Genomic DNA, 2,500 nt, shown 5'->3' on the forward strand with positions numbered 1-2,500 from the left:
ACTCACTGCTCTAGCACACTCTGCTAACCCTGATGTCCTTGCTGTGTCTGAATCCTGGCTCAGGAAGGCCACCAAAAATTCAGAGATTTCCATACCCAACTATAACATCTTCCGTCAAGATAGAACTGCTAAAGGGGAGGAGTTGCAGTCTACTGCAGAGATAGCCTGCAAAGTAATGTCATACTTTCCAGGTCCATACCCAAACAGTTCGAACTACTAATTTTGAAAATTACTCTCTCCAGAAATAAGTCTCTCACTGTTGCCGCCTGCTACCGACCCCCTCAGCCCCCAGCTGTGCCCTGGACACCATTTGTGAATTGATCGCCCCCATCTAGCCTCAGAGTTTGTTCTGTTAGGTGACCTAAACTGGGATATGCTTAACACCCCGCCAGTCCTACAATCTAAGCTAGATGCCCTCAATCTCACACAAATCATCAAGGAACCCACCAGGTACAACCCTAACTCTGTAAACAAGGGCACCTCATAGACGTCATCCTGACCAACTGGCCCTCCAAATACACCTCCGCTGTCTTCAACCAGGATCTCAGCGATCACTGCCTCATTGCCTGTATCCGCTACGGAGCCGCAGTCAAACGACCACCCCTCATCACTGTCAAACGCTCCCTAAAACACTTCTGTGAGCAGGCCTTTCTAATCGACCTGGCCCGGGTATCCTGGAAGGACATTGACCTCATCCCGTCAGTTGAGGATGCCTGGTCATTCTTTAAAAGTAACTTCCTCACCATTTTAGATAAGCATGCTCCGTTCAAAAAATGCAGAACTAAGAACAGATACAGTCCTTGGTTCACCCCAGACCTGACTGCCCTCGACCAGCACAAAAACATCCTGTGGCGGACTGCAATAGCATCGAATAGTCCCCGGGATATGCAACTGTTCAGGGAAGTCCGTAACCAATACACGCAGTCAGTCAGGAAAGCTAAGGCCAGCTTCTTCAGGCAGTAGTTTGCATCATGTAGCTCCAACTCCAAAAAGTTCTGGGACACTGTGAAGTCCATGGAGAACAAGAGCACCTCCTCCCAGCTGCCCACTGCACTGAGGCTAGGTAACACGGTCACCACCGATAAATCCATGATTATCGAAAACTTCAATAAGCATTTCTCAACGGCTGGCCATGCCTTCCGCCTGGCTACTCCAACCTCGGCCAACAGCTCTGCCCCCGGCAGCTCCTCGCCCAAGCCTCTCCAGGTTCTCCTTTACCCAAATCCAGATAGCAGATGTTCTGAAAGAGCTGCAAAACCTGGACCCGTACAAATCAGCTGGGCTTGACAATCTGGACCCCTATTTCTGAAACTTTCCGCCGCCATTGTCGCTACCCCTATTACCAGCCTGTTCAACCTCTCTTTCATATCGTCTGAGATCCCCAAGGATTGAAAGCTGCCGCAGTCATCCCCCCTCTTCAAAGGGGGGAGACACCCTGGACCCAAACTGTTACAGACCTATATCCATCCTGCCCTGCCTATCTAAGGTCTTCGAAAGCCAAGTCAACAAACAGGTCACTGACCATCTCGAATCCCACCGTACCTTCTCCGCTGTGCAATCTGGTTTCCGAGCCGGTCACGGGTGCACCTCAGCAACACTCAAGGTACTAAACGATATCATAACCGCCATCGATAAAAGACAGTACTGTGCAGCCGTCTTCATTGACCTTGCCAAGGCTTTCGACTCTGTCAATCACCATATTCTTATCGGCAGACTCAGTAGCCTCGGTTTTTCGGATGACTGCCTTGCCTGGTTCACCAATTACTTTGCAGACAGAGTTCAGTGTGTCAAATCGGAGGGCATGCTGTCCGGTCCTCTGGCAGTCTCTATGGGGGTGCCACAGGGTTCAATTCTCGGGCCGACTCTTTTCTCTGTATATATCAATGACGTTGCTCTTGCTGCGGGCGATTCCCTGATCCACCTCTACGCAGACGACACCATTCTATATACTTTCGGCCCGTCATTGGACACTGTGCTATCCAACCTCCAAACAAGCTTCAATGCCATACAACACTCCTTCCGTGGCCTCCAACTGCTCTTAAACGCTAGTAAAACCAAATGCATGCTTTTCAACCGATCGCTCCCTGCACCCGCATGCCCGACTAGCATCACCACCCTGGATGGTTCCGACCTTGAATATGTGGACATCTATAAGTACCTAGGTGTCTGGCTAGACTGCAAACTCTCCTTCCAGACTCATATCAAACATCTCCAATCGAAAATCAAATCAAGAGTCGGCTTTCTATTCCGTAACAAAGCCTCCTTCACTCACGCCGCCAAGCTTACCCTAGTAAAACTGACTATCCTTCCGATCCTCGACTTCGGCGATGTCATCTACAAAATGGCTTCCAACACTCTACTCAGCAAACTGGATGCAGTCTATCACAGTGCCATCCGTTTTGTCACTAAAGCACCTTATACCACCCACCACTGCGACCTGTATGCCCTAGTCGGCTGGCCCTCATTACATATTCGTCGCCAGACCCACTGGCTCCAGGTC

This window comes from Oncorhynchus tshawytscha, unplaced genomic scaffold (assembly GCF_018296145.1).
Source record: "Oncorhynchus tshawytscha isolate Ot180627B unplaced genomic scaffold, Otsh_v2.0 Un_contig_800_pilon_pilon, whole genome shotgun sequence".
Lineage (NCBI taxonomy): Eukaryota > Metazoa > Chordata > Actinopteri > Salmoniformes > Salmonidae > Oncorhynchus > Oncorhynchus tshawytscha.